Source organism: Copadichromis virginalis, linkage group LG4, assembly GCF_057382275.1.
Source record: "Copadichromis virginalis isolate Kocher_CV1m ecotype Utaka linkage group LG4, C_Virginalis_male_GT1.1, whole genome shotgun sequence".
In the NCBI taxonomy this organism is placed as follows: Eukaryota; Metazoa; Chordata; class Actinopteri; order Cichliformes; family Cichlidae; genus Copadichromis; species Copadichromis virginalis.
The window spans coordinates 20,991,341-21,013,183 of record NC_140621.1 but is presented as its reverse complement, the minus strand read 5'-3'; the positions used below and the strand labels follow the sequence as shown (position 1 = coordinate 21,013,183).

At 40.9% G+C, this 21,843-nt stretch overlaps 1 protein-coding gene across 2 annotated transcripts in view; it reads right to left on the bottom strand.

Moving 5' to 3' along the window:
• Positions 1-21,843, bottom strand: part of prkcab (protein kinase C, alpha, b) — a 130,206-nt gene that overhangs the window by 57,460 nt on the left and 50,903 nt on the right. The gene's annotated exons all lie outside the window — the stretch shown is intronic.

Genomic DNA, 21,843 nt, shown 5'->3' with positions numbered 1-21,843 from the left:
TTGCATGCACTAACATGTGTGAGTGAGGATTATGTCAGATGCCCTGTAGCTGGCAGAGAGACCACTTTGGCCCCTGATGTTTCTGTCCAGCGTCCAAAAAGCTGATGATTAGCGCCGCGCCACTTGATTGTCTATGTGCGTACCATTTACTCTCTGCAATTACATAAGCAACACAGCTGTTCTCTGCATCTTTGTCTTTCCTCAGTACAACTGCTGAATGTGCAGCTCTCCTCCCAACCACACTGCTGCCATATCCAGCTTACAAATGACCGGCTAACTGAAAGCTTTCAGGTCATCTAAGAGTTATGCATCATAAGGATGAAGCCAAAAGATCAACAGCTGTCAGTGGGGTTTTAATCCACGAGGTGTTAGAGATATGGGAACATCCTCAGCTGGCTTATGCATACGTGATTAGATGTAGGGGCATATCACTGGTGATATGAAATGAACCCTTGACCTATGCCTTTGCACTCTACTAGAGATAGATCTGCAGTTATAGATGTTATATATGTTCTGATCCTTAGATATGTTTTGTTATTTGAGAATAGCATATTTTATTTATAGCCCACTCTTTTTCAGTGAACCAGAGATAATTGGGCAACTGACTCAAAATGTCACATCAGCCTTAGACTCCCCTCGAACATCCCATTCTAGGTCAGCCTGACCTTTTGCCACTTCTAGAATGACTCTCTTTCTGTCTTTGTTCTTTCCTATAACAATAAATGACCCTGCCTTCCCCTTGTCTGTATATGTTTGGGTTCACCAGTTCTGCACAGCCCAGAAGCGTATTTCATAGGTAGGTAATGGTTGTTTGTTTGTTACATCTTCATCAGTTAAGCAGGCAAAAGGTCTAAAGTTGAATATATGTATGGGTATTTGCATTTTTAAGGCGTCTGCTTACGACGAACCTGGTGTGCGCGTTTCGAAAGGCAGAACTTATGGTTTTAAGGCAAACATTCTCCATTTCCAGCTTGTGTTGCCTCTTTTACGGTTTCACAGCTGAACGAGTCGCTGCCAAGTGTTTGCAGACAACTCTGTCTTCCATGCAAACTACTGGTAACCGCGGCAACCTGCTAATAGCCAAAGCAATCACAAGGAGGTTTTCAGTGCAACAACATATCACTCTTGGCAACCAATTTCATTCTCGCTAAAGCTAGCAACCACTTTCCAACCTTTGTCTAGCAGCTAGTTGTTACCAGGGGGGCACTGACCAGTCTCTTGCACTGAATTAATGAGGCAAATAATTTCACAACAGTTACCAGTGACTGCCTCCAACAGTTGCTAGATGATTGCAGAGTGGTCTCTAGGCCTAAAGCAAATCCATTACATACAGAACATGCTTGTGAAGCCATTTACAGAAGATAACAGTGGCAGATGATCACAGAATTCTTTCCATTATACAATAAAAAATACTGGGAATTATCAGTGTTACTTCTCAGCCTCCCAGTAGACTCACGTACGGCATCAATTTGAAAATCCTACAGTATGTCACCTTGTTTTTGAGTTATCGCATTCACAAGGTTTTCAGAAAACTTGACCTCTGACCTTGACCCTGAAAACTAAAGGGTAAAAAAGTTCCAAAAACCTTAACAACATCCAACCAAGTGAAAAACACAGGAGGTAAGTACTGTACTAAGTCCACCAAAATGTTACCACAACATAATTTTTCATAGGATCTAAAACCATTAAGACCAGGTTACAGCTAAAGTAACATTTTAGATACTTGATCATAATTTTTGGTCTCAGTGAGGGATATTTCACTCTGCCTAATTTAGCTAATAATTTATGTTTGTTAGATGTTTGTTAAATGTTTAATCTCTGTTTGGTGTAGATTTATTTTTTTACTGTGTAGATTCTATCAGTACAACAATACCTTTCCTTTTAGCAATCATTATCCATCACTACTGATTTCTACAGATCTTTTTTCATACATCTTACAGCAAACTACATCTGTATCTGTTTTCACACATGAACTCCTAACAATTTTGGAAGAGTGAGGCCAGGAAATTGTGTTCATTTTTTCTTTCTCACACATAGCACAGAGCAGATGATAGACCCGGTCTCACTCTCTGGAAGATTGGTTTGGGATGAGGTGATGTAGAGTGTGCGAACGCTGGGTAGCTTTTATCAGAGCTGTTCTCACATCAGCTGTGAGAATAGTGGATGATCACTAAGGAGCTATCAGGTTAAAAAGATAATAAATACATCAGCAGTTTTGAACTCGGGAAAAAGAATGCTGATGTGAAAATGTCACATTGAACTTTAGAAATCTGTGACTCTACAACTGACACACACAGTTAATCAAGAAAATAATTATTGAACTAATCAATATTTTTGAATGCCACTGTCAATTTTTTTCCTTTTAACAATATGGACTTGGAGTCTTGGTTCAGTAGCTAACCCTCCAATCTATTGCATGAGGTGTGATCGCCTTAATATTTCAAAGATAAATAATTATTGGCATTCTTAGATGACACACACATGACACATTATCAACCCACTCATGACACAAATATCCAATTGCGCAGCTCTTGTGTGAGCGCATGAATATTTCAGACATCGATGTAATACTCTACGGCTGAGCTCATCGATTATTTGTCAAGGTGGGGAAAGCGGCAGCGCCTGCTCAGACTTGATTGTGATTCAGATATTTGGAGACTATTAGAGGCTATTCTTGTCAAGCTGGGTGTCTTAGACAGGGCTGACTAATGATCCAATGGTCTCAGCCACAGCAGGAGGGATCAGTGACAGCTTAATGAGGCCACAGGGCTTCTGTGCTTACAGTGACAGAGGGAAAAGGAGGAATGTGGTGTGATGGGAGGTGTGGAGGGGGCAAAGGAAGGTAAAAGTAGTAGTGAGTAGAGACGAGATGTTTTGTAAAACCAGATAAGAAAAACAAGTTCAAGGCAAAACAGAAAAAAGTCTGGAAGAAGATAAATGAGAAAGTAGTTAATATGCAATTTGAAAGAATGCACGGTGTAAGGTGTCCCACTGACGTCCTCCCACTCCTGAAAAGCCTGGGATTCACTCTTATGGAGGATCCCCAACAGCTCGGTGCATTTAAAGTGACAACTCAAGCGGGTGGTTTTTGTCTCCTGTGTATCCTCCTCCTCATCTTCCTGTGTTGGTGTTGGATGAGTCACCCACAGTAATAGTTAGGGAGGGTTGTGTTGCTCCTCTCGTCACTGCTCGAGATGGGGCCACCGTGGGGTGTAGGGCCTGCATCAGCATGTTTGCACCGACTGGCAGAGGAAGTTGGCAACCAAGAAAATAACAGGTTAGGTTGAAAGCAAGGGAAAACAACAGTGCGAGCAGGTGAACACCAAGCTGAAATGTTATGAGCAGTCACACATGAAGCGAATAACATGCTATGACTGGGTGCAAGAGAAACTGGCCAGTGTGCAACTGTGACGAGAGACAAATAGCAATGGCCACCTAATTTTGTCTCCATGTCAGGTGCTCATGGTTAGTAGACGTAAGCACATACTGAAACAAGTCTGTAGCCTAGGAGGAGGGACCTAATGATGAGGCGCAACGCTGCAGCAGCAGCACTGCTTAAAGTATCAGCTGCTGCTGTCCTGGTGAGATATAAAAGTCGTGCATAGTCCATGCCCAAAAACCCTAAATCAAGGGTGTCACTCTCATTTGACATCATACAGCCGACTTTGATTTTAAGTGGGCCGGACCTGTGAAACTACATGACAAATGTGTAAAATTACAGAAAAATATCTGGTAGTTTGTTGCCCATACTGTCCTGTAATTTTAAAATAAAGTTTTAGTTAATTTAGAAAACAAATCTCTTTTTTTCCCCTTCTGCTGTGATTCACTGTAAAAAAAAAAAAGAAGAAGAAGAAAAAAAAAAAGGAACATTTCTGTGATTTCCAAAGCTGACCAGTGGGCCCAAGTGGAGTCTTTGCCAGGCCGATTCTGGCCCCCAGGCCATATGTTTGACAACTCCGTCCTAGATTTGGAAGGACTCCAAAATGTAATCATTTTTTAAGTCGTGCCAAGCCCCACCTTTGGTAGAAGTTTCATGCTAATATGTCCATAACTTTTTGAGTAAACCTGCTAAAAACCATCAAACAGGCAGACAAACTGAACCAATCATGAAATCTCCAGGGCACGGTGGAGTGAAATTAACTTGCACCATTAAAGCAGCATTAGCCACCTTCCTTAAAGTTATTTGTGTTTGCCCATGACCCACACATCTGTAAAGCAGGGGTTAGTTAAATGAAAATATAGTGACCGAAATTAAATTTAAAATGAATCTCAAGAGAAATAAGGTATAAAAAAAAATCACCATAAGAGGCTGACCGAAATCACTATCATCATCTACTGCCACAACCGCACCCTGACGAGAACTAATTTTATTCACATCTTTGGCCATTTATTTGGCCATGACACCTTTGTTCTAAAAAGAGATCCAGAAGACAGAGAACTACAAAGAAAGGGAGATGTGACCAGTTTCATCTTCTTGAAGTATTTCCCATCTGCTCACACATCCTTTCCCTAGCAGAAGGCCTAATCTTCAGTAGAGGAAAAGCAAATCTCACTTATTTCTTTTTGTAAAATGGTGCAACTCAGTAGCTATGCAAATGCCAGATGTGTCACTGTGCTCTACCTGAGACTATAAAGTAGGGCGGCAATTGTGTCTGTTCTCTGGGGAGACAGTCTTGAGTCATATAACTCCCCCAAAGCCCAAATATCCCCTGGCGAAATACTGAAGGTACACACACACACACACACACACACACACACACACTTAAAGAGCTAAAGCACAAAAAGCAGCACATGGACAAACACACATATCTGCACACACATACGCACTCATATAACCTTTAAATGCCTAAATGTTCCTATGAGGTGCAGCCACAGACAACGAAACTTCTTTTTTTTTTTTAAATACAGCATTAGGTAATCTTCTTCAAGTGAACCCAGAAGTGAGGTGAGGAGGAGAGGAGGGAAGCTAAGAGAGAAGGAAAGACCTATAAGGTGACATCCCTAGTGGAGCAGCACAAATCATGATGGCTTTGTTTGAGAGACCTCAGCATGACATCTCACCCCTGCTGCTTCAGGAGAAAAATCGATGGCCCTGTTTTAGCTGGAGATTTAGATCTTAGATAGCCACTTTGCTAAGCCTAATACACTTACTGGTCCAAGACTTCTTACCGTTGTGAAAACTGTGATTTTTATCTCTTAGCAGCAAAGGCAAAGTATAAAATATCTTACATTACCAATCTTTCCTACCAAGCTAACAAAGCCTTCAGAAACTGATGCAAAAATACGGTTTAAGTTTCTGAGCTGATAAATAATTATGTGGTAAGATTTTAAAGATAAGAAGAAAAGAGGACCTTAAGTTGGTATAGTTTTTACATAAAAGTGCCAATATAGACTTGTTATGGTCAAAAGTGCCAAGGAAGGGGAGTATGTGGAAGCTGACATAATTTTATTGTACAGCGCGAGGGGGACACATTCTGGTGTATTAGAAGTCACAGGAAACACACAATACACACAGGAACGATGGCATTATCAGCAGTGGAGAGCACATTATTAAGGCGGGGAAAAAAAACAATGTCCTCATTAGATGACAGGAGCATTGGTGCTGGCTTAAGTGAGACATTTCCCAGGAGACAGTGATTCATTCCCCATTTTGGATCTCTGTTTCACTTTGTTTTCGATCGCTCATTAGTTTCACTTCCACACCTTTTTTTTTTTTTTACTCTGATTTCCACTTGCTGCTTGGTTAGGTTTAGAAGCCCTGCACACTAAAAACAATCCTCAAGGCTTTTAAGTGCAATGCCAAGGGGTGTTGAGTGATAAGCACCTAGGCAATGGTGAGACCTATCTCTTTGAAACCAGTGGCTCTGTAAAAAACAACAGCATTTTAGCTCTGAAAATAAGAACAAATGGTTAGAAAGACCTGTTAGAGACATCATGCACTGGTTTGGTTAAATAATTAGACATAAGCAGTGGAAATAGTGAATGTAAACAAACTGCTTTGGAGCCCAAAATAGTATTTCTGTTTATAGCTGAACGCATGGAAGTTTTAGTCAAGTATATTTGCTTTAAGATAATTTTAAATGTCTCAGCATGTATTGCGGGCATGCTGTGAAGGGTCCGTCAAGGTGAATGATGCATTAATAAGCGAAGGCCTTATTACAGTAAACAAGTCAACAGGTTGTGAGTCATTTTCATGAAAGCGAAGCTGGTACGTGACACCTCTTAGCCGATTTTAAAGATCATCATCCACGGGGGAAAAGAACATGTATTTTTGGACTAAAATGCAGCAATAAACCTACAACACCCCCCGCCGCCCCCTTCCCCATCTCTCCTGTGGTCCCTCCCTGGTGGTGACATTAAACACTGAGCTGCCTCCGCCTCCATTCTACGGAATAGGTCAGCTCCCTGGCTGCCGTCTGCCTGCAAACACACACCTTTTACCAGCCGGTCTGCAATTACACACACACACACACACACACACACACACACACACACACACACACACACACACACACAGGCAGAAGGAGGTATGAGTAGATGCAGAGGCTCATACGCTAATGAATGCAAGTACACACACACCTCATATACTGTGGGTGTATAAATTATTCATAGAACTTTGAATTTATTCATCTAATAAATTCAATTGCCTGACTTCATTATCTTGAAGTGCTAAATAATACTATATTTATGCTTTCAACTTAGTCAAGTTCTTATTAACAATAAAGGGGGCATTTCAGTGTTTGTTGTTGATCTTATTTATCTCAGCAGCTGAATAAACAATATTAAGTCTAATAAGTTTGCATATCCCACTGACATTATTTTAGGATACATTAAGGCAGAATCAAGTTTGAATGACATTTAGTTACTGCATTTTTTAGTTACAGCAACATCAGTGTGTTGTTAATGTGCCATTCGATGTGGGATAAGAGTTGCTTATGTTTTGGGGGAAGTGTCACAAGCTGACATGTACAGTCTGTGCTTGACTGACAAAGGCAGTTTGAAAAGTAAATAAGCAGTAGACTGCGTGTTATTAACAGTGATTTCAAAGCTCCACAACAATATCTGTAGAGCATGCAGGTACATGCACTTTTGCATTCTTGCTAACCATATATTTAGCTTTGTAGCCTGCAAAGTGACATTAGTGCAGGACAGCACATTGGAGTATGTTCCCAAGTTAAATAGGCTCATCAGGGAAGCTAATATGGCTTATTGTTGAGTCTCCTGGGCATCAGTGTTGTTGTTTGATTACGCTGCCTACGCTTTATAGCATTAACATTCATCTGGCTGTTTTCATATACATCAATGGATATTCAATTGTATTTCACTGGGATAATGCAATAAAATCGGAGGATATACAATATTCTCTTTGTTTATTTATGACTCCCTCAAGAGCTAATAATGGTATCGACTTTTGGTAATGGAGCACCAGGATAATGGGATGATCAGATTAAGGAAAAAGACCACTGAACCCTAATAGCCAAGGAGAGACTGCTACGCTAAGGTGTGTTATGCAATGACATGCTAACTAGACAAGTTGTTGTGTAGCTTAAAGAGCTAAAGGAGGCAAGTGTGGTGAAAGCAGCAATGGCTGAAACCATTCAGGAGTGCTAATGGAGTTATATGTTTAGTTTATGATTCAATACTGATGAGCGATTTAGTTTTTTTGTACCTTAGGTATCATAGACAAGTTTATCCTTACATGCTGAATAAGAAGACGGACACTCAAAAGCACAGGAGATGGCAACAAGTTGCTGCCTTAGTGGCTTCACTCAAGATCACTGATAGACAGTAAGAGTCAGGAATGGAAGTGCTTTGTGTTATTATCCTGAAATTAACTATTTGTTTGAGACAGCAGGCCAAACCAATTTAGGGTCACTCTGTAATATCCCAGCTATCACTGGAGAACTCATATGCATTTTTCTGGATTATGGGAGGAAGCAGGAGTACCAGAGAAAACCCACACAGACACGGGGAGAACATGCGAACACCGCACAGGCCGGCCAGTGGAGTCAAACCCAGGACCTTGGTGTGAGGCGACACTGCTGCCTCTGCACATTTCCATTGGCTAAAATGTTTCCTCTGAAGCGCTCTTAATAGATTTTTACTTGCAATTAATTTTGTCATTTGTGAGTCATCACTGCTCGAGGCAAATCGAGCCATTTGGAGGATATAAAAAAACAAATCTGCAGTGCAACATTTATGAGTTATGACCAAGCGTAACCCAGATGCTCTACTAAAATCTTACTGTGGCAGTGAGCTAATAAAAACCCACAGCTTTTGGGTCATCTGACACCCGATAACTAAGAAATAAACAATATGAGCAATACCAGGGTGATGGCAGCTTCATTGAATGAAATTAATGAATTAGAGCAGGTATAATGCAGTCCTGAAAGATGCTGAAAGGCTCCACCGGGGAACTGAATACTTCTCAGTGGGTTCATGATGAAGAGTAACACCTTTCACTTTACGTGCACCCCATTTTCTCCAGTTATTAATATAAACGCACAGATCAAAGCAAGTTTTTAAGTTCCTCTCATATTTCCTGTCTTGTGCTGGATAGGCAGAAATGTTTGCTGCTGCTGACCAAATGCTTTTCACATGCAGGAGACGCTGAAGGCAGAGCGAGATTAAGACAGCACACACCTGCACCGAGTGTTTGTGTGTGCGTGAGTGTTGACTTTATGACAGCAAAGCAAGTCTTATGTCCCTGGTCAGTGTTTGCGGTCGCATTCATGATGACTGAACGGCAATAAAAGCAAATTGCAGGAGCTGCAGGAAGAAGTGATGAACCTGAAGAAAACGTGATGAATGAGGTCAAAGGAAAGGGAGACGAGAAAGATGCATGAAGGTTGGGATTCAGATCTTTACAGAATTACAGACGTCTGATGGTTAAGTAAGCACGTATGCATTCATCATGAGAAAACTGAACCTGAATCCAGACTCAATGTTCTAGTTTATTAATGTCAGGCAACAAAATAAGTCTTGATATCAGTGTGGAATTTGTTGGATGCCAACAGAGCCATGACAGCGACATCTGAATAAGAAATGAACATATGATAATACTAAATCTCTCCGCAATCCAGGTTGTTGTGCACATTAATCATCAATGGCGAAACTCAATTTGATCTTTATGAAATTACGCTCAGCGGTGAAGTGTTCATGCACTGTCATTAAGTTATTAAATCAGGTTAGGCTCAGTAGTTAGCTTCCTCGTCTCGAAGACTTCCCAACAGGCCACTCCAAGTCTTTCACCTGCTGAGACTGCAGGCTTTATGACTATTCATCTTCTACCCTTCACCTCAGTGGGGAGCAGGATCTGGCACAATCTTTAGTCTGTCTGCACTAAATGAGCTCCCGTTCATTCGGCAATTACATCCACTGATGAGTGCTTGTGTGTTTGGAATAATTAAAGACTGAGTAAGTGTCTTAGAGCAAAAGAAAAAGAACGATTTTGCTGTTATCTGAGGAGACTGCTGGATTGCACACCTCAAAAGTTTTTATCCAGGTTGGTGAACTCGGGCAATGGAGGTTCCCTGATGCAATCAGCATAATGGAAAATAAATAACCCATTTAAAAAGGTCAGAGTTTCTATTAGCCACTTTGAAGTCCTCTACAAAAGTGGCATCTGAAAACCCCCCAAAATGGACCAACCTCTCAAGGAAGAGAAAGTCCAACTTAACAGAGATCAAACCAGGTTAGTGTGAAGAGTACAAAGGGGCACAATGACACAGAGTCTCAACCCAAGAGATGCAAGCATGTCGGGGAGGCTAAACTCCTCGACAGTCTACCTTTCTGAGCGACTCGTCTCTTCAGTAACATTGCAGCCACAAGCACTGGCTCAGACTGACATAACTGGGGCAGGTATCTGTGTGGGTGTGTTACTGTGTGTGTACTTGACTGAGACAAAAAAAACAATCTAAAACTTGCATAAATAATTTAAAAGCAATGCAACCAAGTGGTCATGGCAACTAATAAACAGTACAGACAGTAATGATTTACTGATTTAAAACAGTAACCTTTTACACAGTTTCCTCGCCCGCTCATGACCGCAGCTGAGGGGCCACACATGCATCTGTCTTTTATTGATTGAATGTTATGGTCTATATATAAATAGATACAGTCCACATTATCTAATGAAATGTGGCAGCTTTACCATGTTTGTGGTAATAACTGTGAAAATGGAAAATATATATATCAAAAGGACTGCCTTAAATCTTCATGACATAAATTCAACAAGGTGCTGGAAGCAATCCTCAGAGATTCTGGTCCATATTGATCACACAGTCGCTGCAGATTTGTTAGCTGTACATCCATAAAGAGAATCTTTTGTTCCATGACACCCCAGAGGTGCTTTATTAGATTGACAAATGGTGACTGCAAAGGCCATTTCAGTACACTGAACTCATTGTGATGTTCAAGGAACGTGTCTGAAATGATTTGAGCTTTCTTTATAGTTTTATTTCAAGTTGCTTACTTCAAGGAAGACCCTACGAAAGCCACTACACTGTGATTGTAACAAGTGGTTATTTGAGATATTGTTGCCTTCGTATCTGCTTGAAGCAGTCTGGCCATTCTCCTCTGACCTCTGAGATCAAAATCCCAGCAGATCAGCACTTCCTGAAATACTCAGACCAGCAAGTGTGGCACCAACAACCATGCCATGTTCAAAGTCACCTGAAATCACCTTTGCTTTCTACATTCTGAAGCTACGTTTGAACTTCAGGAGGTAACCTTGATCATGTCCACATACCTTGGACAGCTGCCATGTGAGTGGCTGATTAGATGTTTCTAGCAGAAATATGCCAATTAAAGTCACATATCATCATAAACTGTACTGACATAACATCATACAGTCTTTACAGTAACTGCCAGTATGTTTATGTATGAGGGAATGCTAAGGCCAGTCATGGACCATGTGGGGTCTCCATGAGGCCCATTTGCAGGCACGCTAATTATACTACCGTCTGCCTGTATCTCCATTGTGCCCTGATTACTACTGCTCCTCTTGCTCATCACAGCCTGGTAAGGATTGTCCTTTTGACACAAACAGCATATTATAAACCACATTCTCCTCCTTTTGTCTCCCCCATTACACCCTTCCTTTCCCCTCCATCTTCCCACAAGCAGAAAGCCCTCCAGCTTACAGGCGCCTTGCTCCATTTCGCCTTTCGTTTAGAGAAACAACAACACTGTAGACATTCCCTTTCTAGCCTATGTTTCCCATCGTTGCTCGACTTCCATAGTTCCTTTTTCCCACCCTTCATTTCTTGTGAGCATCTCACATTAGCTACCTCTCTAACTTTTCAGGCTACTTTTAAAAGCCCAAGGCCCCCGGTACGGCAACCCACTAATCTGGATGTGAATATTTCTCTTTTTTCAAAAGCAGCTGCACTCTGGGCAAACACGTTTCTCCGCTTTCGATTTCCTCTTATTAAAAGGAGAAAATTAATTCTCATCCATGACCTAGCCACATTAATTAAAATTCCAAGAGGAAGCCGCACATATGGGCCATGCATTGCATGTTAATAAGGAAGATGAATCCTTCCATTTGTGCTGATATAATATCTGTGTTAATCTTCAAGATGATCACGCTTTAATTACCCTCCATAACAAATGCGTTGGTCACACAAAGCTGGAAGAACTGTTCAGGGGAAATGTATCGTCATTAGCTCATTGACTCTTTAATCTAAACAATATTTGAAACCAAGCGTCCTGTAAATAACGTACCAGCTGTGTGGGATGAAACAAGTCTGAGGATTTAATCTCTGTGTCCACTGATATTATGTAGCTTTTAGTTACGCCTATAATTTTTCAGAGTTTTAGAACTTTATTAGCAGTAACACAGCTGTTATTCTGAAACTCTGTAGTAAATCTTTGCCATCTTCATAATTACTTCGCACTAATTTCCACCTCCCGTGCTTGCTTTCCTCTTCAGGTCTTGGGGGTTTATTTAGGAAGGAGGCTTCTGTCATTTTCCGCCTGTAAGCAGATTTTAATGAGCTAATAACTGTTAATAAGTAGAAGGAAGTGCCACTTATCATACATGCTCCGGAGTATGAACAAGTATACAGCAGAAGTGAAAACACAAACGCAGCGGTGTTGCATAATCACATTATTAAATATGTTGTCTTTCGAAAGAAGACAGTTGGTGTTGCTTTATTCAGCTGTTAGAGCCACATTTGCTGTTTTATCTAGCTAAACATAACAGAAAATAGACAAATTAACTGAGATTTTTTAGTGGCAATAATAGTTCTGGTCCAGCAGCTCTGGAGCCACATCACTTTTTCTTATCTCCACTGGATACCTGTTAGTTTAACAAAAACATGTGACGACGCCTGACTGTTAGTCTCAACCTTATCCTCTGCATGTGTTCCAGATTTCTAGCAAGCATGGCAGGGCTCAGCAAGTAGTGCCAGCTATAAACACCTGAGCTCCGCATTCTATAAATGACTATAAATGTATGGTTGGCTTCTTTCTGCCTCACGCTTAACTACCTGTTTGTCACCATGCCATGTAACAGCTTGGTTTCTCTTTAGTTTCTTTGCACTTGCAACACCAATAAACACTTCTACACCCATGCACGTCCTACACCCCAATCTTACTGATTTGCACACCTTAAAAATTGCTTTGTTAAACTGCTGAACAGTGTGTCCACCTTTTTTGTAGGGGTGTTACGAGCCAGGTTGTGCAACCAGATCCCGGATGAGCCTCCAATTTGTCACAACCTTGCTTATTAGCAAATCAAGAAAATCAGGGGTTAAGGGTGTAACTGCAACTGCAAAGACAGCATAAAAAACTGAAGAGAACACAAGTTGATGACGTGTACACATAACTAGCTATGGACTACAACTAACAAAAAATAAACTTTACTTATGAAGAAAAAAATCTCTCTTCCTAAGATTGTTAGGAAGATTTTTTCACTTTTACCATTTGGGCTTGATCTGCTGAATTTTACTTTAAAAATGTTTTTAAAAAGAGTAGTTTAACTATTTTTAAAGATATTACGTTATTACCATATTGTTTTTACTGGTAACAAGTAAAATGGCCTCAGAATTGTTTTGAAATCACAATTGTTTTACTCAGCTGGCAATTAAACAAAAAACAAAACCAACCCCCCCCCCATACTACTATAATTAATAACACAAAAGCATTTCATTATTGTGGGGCAGTCGTGGCTCAGGAGTTGGTGGTTTTGTCTTGTAATCTGAAGGTTGCCGGTCGTTGTGTCCTTGGGCAAGACACTTCACCCATTGCCTATGGTGGTGGCCAGAGGGCCCGGTGGCGCCAGTGTCCGGCAGCCTCGCCTCTGTCAGTGCGCCCCAGGTGCAATGTAGCTTGCCATCACCAGTGTGTGAATGTGTGTGTGCATGGGTGGATGACTGAATGTGTAAAGGACTTTGGGGTCCATAGGGACTAAGTAAAGCGCTATACAAATACAGGCCATTTACCATTTACTATGTAATATCAAAATAGGGAATATCATAAACAACCATTGGAAGAGTAGTAGTAGTAGAATAATAGTAAAACATTTTAACTATTTCTGTCTAATTTATACAAATTCATTTCCCTCTTTTTTGTGCCATCATACTTTTTGAAAGTTTTTTGCCATTGAAACTAAGATGCAGTGTGTAAGAGGTGCTGACTTATTGGCTTACTAGCTCAGGTCTTCTAAATTTCCCTATACTTACTGCTGTGCAGGGACAACACTGCTATAACAGAAGCAGGCAATCGCAGGAGTCAGCCGGTGGCTGCGCTACAGTACAGACGCCCCACTGAGGGTGTTTGGGTAAGCTGGCCATTTTTTAGTGCACACGAGCTGGATGATAATAAGGGCAAAGAGACCGGAGGCGAGGAGAAGCAGACTGTGTGCTTCACTGTGTGAGTGCTTTCCCTCTCTATCCAGAACAGGCTGGGGAGAGTCACGTAAAAACTGTGCTTGGCACACTCCAACATTTACATACGCTGCATTTAGGCAATGTGTGATGTATTATTTCACACACCATATCAACAGCACAAAAAACAAAAAAACTTCTAAAGCCAAGTGTGTCTATGCACTCACACTCAAGCACAGTGTAAACATGGCAGGGATATCAATAAAATGCATTTACTGCAGATGAGATTTACACATTTCCTGTGCAATTAGGTGAGCAAGGCTGGCTGTTTAAAAGCCATAAATAGCATCTTAGTGACGCTGTTATCATGCCCATCATGCACTTTCTGTATACAGATGAAGGTCTTGGAAGTACCATAACACTCCTATTCTGTATAAAACTGAATCCTGCCTAAGGACAGCATGTGGATAACCTCAGGTGTCCTCACCAAGCTCTAAATAAATGCATTAACTACCATGTGGGCTTATGAAAGCAGGCATGATACTGATAACTCCAGATTGCAATTTGATATCTCTAATTAAATCAGCAGCTAATGTAATTGCTCAAATTTTCCAGCTGTTCAGACATCTGAGATTATTGAGCTTTTTGATTCTGATAGTTAAACTACGTGGTTTCATGCACACCATGTCATTAACATAGCATTCAGGCCTGTGCATAAGTCTTGAGCCATCTCTCTCTCTCTCTCTCTTTTTTTTTTCTTTGAAAGAGCCAGATGTTATTATATATTTTTTAAGTGGTCTGCAGAATAGTTCTAAAGCCTTCCTGAAGGTCTTTCTAAGTTTTTGTTGGACTTTGGCTGCTTTTTCACTGATTTTCAGTCCAGTTTTTATGTCTAACCATTGTCATGGCATGTCCTTTTATTCATTAGGTGACTTAACACTGGCCTATGAATAATTCAAGCATAAAAAAGGGACCAAACTCTAGTGCTGTGTCTACACACAGAGAGATTAGCAAGTAACAAATTTTAAATGTCATCTTTAGACACATTTTTAAGCAATATGAAAAATGCCCAAAACAAACAAACAAACAAAAGCCAAGAAATTTTTTGGTTCAACATGGATGGATGAAGTCAGAGAGGTACAACAGTAAGCGTTTACAGCCATCTGTAAAACATGGTGGAGGATTTGGGGGCTGCATTTAAACCAGTGGTGTTGAGGCCTTCTCAAAATTAATGGGCTTATGAATGCAGAAAAGCCCAGTGAGATTTTGACACATCATGCGATACCATCTGGAAAGGAACAGCTTCATTTTTTTTAGCACGACATCCCAAACACACTATAAACACAACTGTTCCTAAAGACTACCTGAATTGACATGAAAGCAGCTTTAGCAAGTTCAGGCTGTGATGAAGAACAACGGTGATCATACCCAATATTGACTTTCAAGCTTTTTTGAATTGTACAAACTCTGTTATGCACGATTTAATAGATTTCTGTAAAAGACAAAGTTATAACACTGATGACCACATCGACACACCTGTTGAACATATTTGTTATTCCCATGCTTATTCCCATGAGGGTCTCTACAAATAAAAGGAATATTTTTGACTAAAATCTTCTAAATTTGTATGCATGTGCTAATATGTTCATCAATAATAACATACCTAACATTCTTAATAGCATAAATTTAATTTGTATCGTTTGACACAGAACAATAAAACTGCTGAAAACCCAAAAACAAATCAACAAATCTGGTTTAATCATAATAATAAAACAGAAAGTAGAAAAATGTTTTTCCACATGGTTTCTCTTTGAGAGCAATCTGTGTGGAATTACCAGAGGCTGTCTCAGTGCGGGACATCTGTTCAGCCTAAAGTAAGGTTGCTTACTACTCAACACGCAGATTGTGATTTTTGACTGAGAGCAGCCTCGTGTCCCTCAGTGTCATGGCCTTGCATAATCACGATGTCAGTAATATAAGAGGCGATCTGTTCCCCTGAGTTAATGACACACAGCAGAGATTCATTTTTTGACCTTCCTCTCTTACATACTGCACAGAGTATATGTCAAGTTAATTCATCATCTTTTTCCCGCTCTTGGGCTGAACTCTGCAGCATGTGTTGACGCACCGAGTGAGGCTCGGCTCTCTAAGCTGTAATCTGCTCTCTGTGCATTTCAGCATTAACATGTAGAGGGATTTGATATTGTGTAAGCCACGTTCTGTTGCGAGCGTGTTAGGCTAGCTTACACAGCTGTTGCTGCAGATCAAAGCTGAGTTGATGGGAAGGTAATGGCTCGAAGCTGGGAGACTAATGGGGCGACACACTGCTAAAATGTAGGCTACTGTATTCTACGGCAGACGAGCCTAATGCTATAGCAAAGCACTTTGGCATGTATGTGATGTATAGCAGCTAGAAAGAAATCTGAAAACATCAGGAGTTTGAAAGTGAATTAAAGGACAATTTTAAATTTAAGTAAGTAACAGTAAAAGGGAATAAAGGGAACACAGATATCGAGAGTAACTGGGCTACTACACTAACTGTATGAGGACAGAGACTGCAACTTTTCAGGGTAAAAAAACAAAAAAAAAAAACAAGCAGTCAGCTGTCACAGCTGCCAACAGCATTGGGAGGAGATGGAAGGAACAGGGGATTTGCCATTTTTCAGCTCACCAACTGTCAATGTGTCAAAGTGATGCAGAAACATGCAGAAACTCGACTCTTTTCATCTAAGTCGTGATGCCCTGGCTCTTTTCCTCCATACAGGTAGGCAGTAAGAAGATGACAGTCTACAGGTAGTCTCCTCCAGCCAATTAAAAAAAAAAAAAAAAAAAAAGCCCGCCACATTGGGGCTTTTTTCCAGCACAAATATATGCAACATTAACAACATAAGCATCTCTGGGGGGATTCAGCATGCAGTGAGTGATTTTGCACTTACAGTCATGTCATCAACATCAGTGTTGAAGTGTATGTATAGAACCCCCCGTATTTACCCGTTGCACTACCAAAAACTGTTACGCTACTTGGCACATTGCTTTTGCAGAACTCCAAAAACACTGACTTAGATGTGCTGTTTTGTAATCAGTTAACAAGAAAGGGTTAAACCTCACACACACGCACCTGTGTCACAAACACCAGGACAGTTGGTGTTATTTTTGTGACCAAAAGGTCACACCTAATGCGATGAAAACCAAGCCAGAACGAAATGTTGGTCATTTCTTGGTCATGTTTACTGTGCTGTGTTCCCTCTCACCTTGTGTGGTCCGTGTCACCGCTGTACTCTCTCTGAGGTTTCAAGTTTCTTGTGTTATTGTATTTTTGCATGTTCAAGTTTAAGAGTATAGCAATAAAAGTGGCCTTTTTGAGTTTACGTTCTCCCTCTGGAGTCCTGCATACGGTTCCATCCTCCACCTGCCACACAGCCGAAACATGACCAGATGAATAATGGATCGAGGGGAAAACTGAACTCTTAAAAAGAATCAAATGAAACAGATTAGAAACTCACAGTTATGATTCCAGTTTAAATTTCACCTCATCCCTCTTCTTTCTTTTCAACACATTAAATGAACTTAAAGTAATGGATGCTTCACTTGCAGAGTCTCAACAAAAACTGAAAACGATGAACTCCTCAGTTAGTATTTACTACACGCTTCTTGTGCTGAATTGCCTACAGGTGCTTGTGATATTACATCCACCTCTTGTGGCATAATAAGCAGACACTCACACACACCAAGGCAGAGAAAGTCAAGTGTACTTTCAGTGCCACACAGTCATGTGTGCAGGTTGATTAATTAGCTCAAGTCTCCCGCACACACATAAGTATTCTGACTGACACACAGCCCTCTCAATGTCTTGTTTTAGCTCATCCACAAAGCACTTTTCTTTCTTGAGAACTACCGAGCTTGTGGTGATCTCACTAGCAAATTCATACTTACAATTATTTTTCTCTCTCTCAGCTTTCTTCGACACCATCCTCATTTTCACCAGAGCCAGTTGCTAATAGCTCTCCCTTACAGTGTAGATTTCAGCAGAGTCAGAATGTCAACAAGCCCGAGCACTGATGGCTGCTGTCATGGGGAGCAGAGGGTACAAGTTGGCCTTACTGGTTTACATAGATACTTTCTGAGTGTGGGAATTGTAAAAGTCTCATGAATGCATCACAGTGGCAACATACTTTAGGCCAAAAAGCTGTGCACGTACACTATACAGAACTGGTGGAGATGAATGAGATTAATGAATTAATTTGCTTTACCCCACTGTTTAATGTTCTCCCCAGTCAGCCTTCTGTAGTTCTGGTGGCTGGCTAAGATTCATCCAGTGTCACAACCAGTTTACCAGTCCATGCACATTCGCATCACAGCCAGAGTCTGCAAGCTTCAAGCATGGCAGGGTCTTTATTTGCAAATGCTGCCATACACGTGCCTGTTTGCAGTCCTCCCATAAAAACCAACAGCACGTAGCTCAAAGTAAATGACATCGTGCATAGGAGGAATGCTGATTGGTTGAAAAGTGGTCTAGAGAATTAAAAGGATGACAGTGGAGTTAAAAAAATGGGAGAAATGTGAAAAAGAAACTTTTAAAAAATGACCAGCAGCTGCAGAAGCAAGAGACTTGTTGTTTGTGACACTGCCCCCTGGTGACAATAAACCACTACAACATGTAGACAACACACTACGAAGCTGTCTGCAGGTAAAAACCGACGCAAACAGACACAAACGCATTGCATTCCTGCAAATCTGTCTTTAGCATTCGCTTGAGGCAGGAAAGAGAAAGAAATTTAACTCTCACATGACATCAAAGCTAGTAAAAAATAAAACCACATCACAGTAGAGACATTAATGGCTCTTACACATCCTAATGTGATACTGAGTTGGAATATAGCCGCCAACTACACCACCAAAAATTTTCACCATTCACGGTGTTACCAGCTGTAGCACTGCAGTAAGTCCAGTCCGTGATCCGTCAATAAATCATCGCATTTCATCAAGCTGGACAACATCCAGCTGGTCGGGATAATGATGTCAGATTTTTCCCAGAAGATTAGGAAACGGCATGGGAGAAGAGTGTTTTGGGCAGTTTTGATCCAGCTGTTTGTGCAGACATTACCTCAAGTTTATTTACAGAGCTGGGAGATGGACCTTATTACAGATGAAACAAACAGTCAACTGGAACAAAACCAGCATTTTAGATAACGGAATAAGTGTGGGAGATTTTCAGAAAAAAAAGGCTTCTAATTGTTAGTCAGCAAAACAAACTTCAAAAATTTAAATATTTTACAGCTTCGATGTTTTTTTTAAAAAAGAGGTAAAGTTATGTAACCAATCAGTTGTGAAAAATATGTTACATGCTGCCACTGAGTCTCTGGGAAGGATAATACAACTCACCAAGAGAAAAAGATGATGGTTGCACTGACGGGGTGATGATAAGATGGATATGTCATATATACTAAGATTAAAAAGGCTTTGATTGTGCACAGTTAAAGTGAAGCACAGCTTGAGAAAAAAAAAGATGGCAGAGCTGACTCTTAAAATAAATATCAGAAGGCTGGTTGGAGAGAAACAGAATAATCTCCTCAGACACAGCAACCACATCTGTCAATGAAATCAAGTGAAATCACAAAAAAGACTTGATCTGGTCAAAGATCTGGGCCCATTGTGAAAATGTAATCTGGTTGTGAAATACAACCAGAGTCACCTTCATTCACAGGTTTCAGAGTGATCCTTGACTGATAATACAGAACTATTTACCGCCTACGCCTCAGTGTGCTGAATGAGAAACAGAAAGAGGAAAGAGAGAGAGGGCGCCTTTCACTCACATGCTAATCTGAACATCTCTCTGTCTTCTCCATGTCAATCTGCGAGTGGATCAAAGCATCTGCTGGACAGATGACGCCATTCGCACGCCGAGGCTGGTGCAAGGGTCACTCTCAACCCACAGTGCAAAAGGGACTTAGGGTGTATGTGTGTGTGTGTGTGAGTAAGAGAGAAAGTGACAGTGAGTGTGTGTGTGTTTCCAAGCCTGAAGCCAGACTCAGAGAGCCTTGACACCACACATGCTGAATCAGAAGCTGAGGTGCAGAGATGGGGGAGTGTGTGGAGTGACGTGAGAGGGAGGGATTAACAGGTGCTAGTGAGTCATTGTCACTATTAAACGCAGATACTTCTTAATGCATTAGTGCATGATGGTAAAATCATATATACTCATTAGGGAGAAGGTGTGAGATTTTTTTTTTCCTGCGCTTGCTGAAGCCACCGACCAACTGGCCGCTTGGTCCTTTAGTTTATTACTATTATGCGTGGAAATTGTTCTGATTTAGGAAAGTGTCAAAAACTGATGGAATTAAATAAAATGAAGTGCTCTGCAGGTTTTTAAAGCTCTGTCGGTGAGTAAGTCCTGTATCATCACTGAAATTCAAAGAGGTTCATACCCTATTCACCGTTTGCCAAAGCTAGCCGGTGGATAATGTGGCAAAACTCACAATGAGCACTTCAAGCTAGCAATGTAGGTGTACATGTTAGCAAGAGCGAGAGAAAGGGAGGGAGAGATAACAGAAGCACAGAAAGATAGAGAGGAATAGTTAGGCATGAAGACAGAGCAGAGTCGAGGAGATACATGGATGAATAACAAGGAAACAGCCCAGGAGTGCTAGAGAAAATGAGCAATGGGCCTCAGAAGGTGGGAGAAATGAGTAATGACTGTTAAAGTAGTTAAATCGAGATGAAGAGAAGCCAACAGAGAGTAACCGCATTAATAAAAAGTTGAACACCAGGCATTAAAGATGTGCTCTTTCTCTCTTGATTGCCTGGGATGTAACCGCTTTCACCAAACTGTACTGGGTTTATGTTTTCTTAAACCACTTTAATGGCGTTTGATGTTATTTAATGAAGAAAACACGGAAATTTTCGAGAGGAGGTGCTGATCACAGAGTATTGTCGCAGGAGTTAATCAAGCATTTGAGACAATGCAGTCATTAAAAACAAAGCTTTTGATTACAGTTTGTGAGAGAATATTAGCGTGAGAGTGCTCCTAGTCTTCTAATCGGCTTTGCGAGGGAGCATTCATTAGCAGTTCTTTCAGTCTGGTGAAGCTGAAATGTGAGAACACCAGAGCCCAATTGGAGTATTATGTTTGCCCACTTAAAGAAGATGAAGAGCTGGAGATGAAGAGCTGGTTTGACAGGATGGGGAGTTTACAGTGTTTTTCTTGCAGCGGGCGGTGTGGCCGTGCTTGACCAAGGACAGATCGCATCATGGCCGGCGGAAAGGGGAGGCTGAGGTTCAACTGTTACAGCAGGGTCGCACGTGCGCCCCTGACAAGGATGCTGTACCCCGAGGGACCTTTGTTCCAACACCACCCTGAACCAGACAGCGTCACATGCAGTTTGAGGAATAAAAGAATATAAATACAGGCCATTTACCATAAAAGATGACCAATGAGGGATAATGTTATCACACCTGATGTGTAGATGCAAAAAACAAACAAAAAGTGCCTCACATGTTTTATACTACAAATAGATGAATGACTCAATATAGTCACTATTGTAAAATCAATACAGTGATCTTACAATACAAGAAATCTCTCTGTCTGTCTGTTCGTCCGTGAACTCCTCCCAAACCGTCAGGAGCTGAGCATCCAAATTTGGCAGGTACATCTCAGGCACCTGAAGGTTCTTATCTACATTGCGACACATCATGTTGCCTAGCAACGGCATAAAATGAGCTGCTTTTAGCATTTACGTACATATAACATCTTGCAAAAACATCGGATGATTTTTGTTTCATACAGTACCATCTAATTTATATCCACAAAAGCTGAATTATGCCTGCCATATTAGGATGTCACAACGTTGCCTGGCAACCACCGAGTAATAGGCCAAAATGACCTGGGTTTGGCCTTTATGCATCTATAATATCTTTATTTCAAGACAAAAAAATCTCATTTATATCCATAAAAGTTCAATTATATGTGTCCCTAGCAACTACCTAGCAACAAGCTAAAATGACCCATTTCCAG